Raw genomic sequence first — 336 nt, 5'->3', positions numbered from 1 at the left:
AAAGAAAGGTCGTTATATGTAAATTGTTTCAACTATATATTAAAACATTGTTCTTTGAATTAGTAAAATGTTCAAAATGGGTTCTTATATTTTAATTGTCCTGATACGCAGAGCAAATAACAATTCCAACATTTGCATAATAGCTTCAGACGGCCAATTTGGTAAATTCTCAATTATTCACGAAAATCAAATCAGATCCATGTCAAATTTTAGCCACAGTTAAGAAAAAACATTTGTACCAACATCCTAAAATTTCAGGTTCGTATGTACATGTACATTCATTTTATTAAAAAAACAAAGCGATTTGCCTAATATCTTCAGACAAGGTGTATATAT

This window comes from Octopus bimaculoides, chromosome 13 (assembly GCF_001194135.2).
Source record: "Octopus bimaculoides isolate UCB-OBI-ISO-001 chromosome 13, ASM119413v2, whole genome shotgun sequence".
In the NCBI taxonomy this organism is placed as follows: domain Eukaryota; kingdom Metazoa; phylum Mollusca; class Cephalopoda; order Octopoda; family Octopodidae; genus Octopus; species Octopus bimaculoides.
This window is presented reverse-complemented; position numbering follows the sequence as displayed.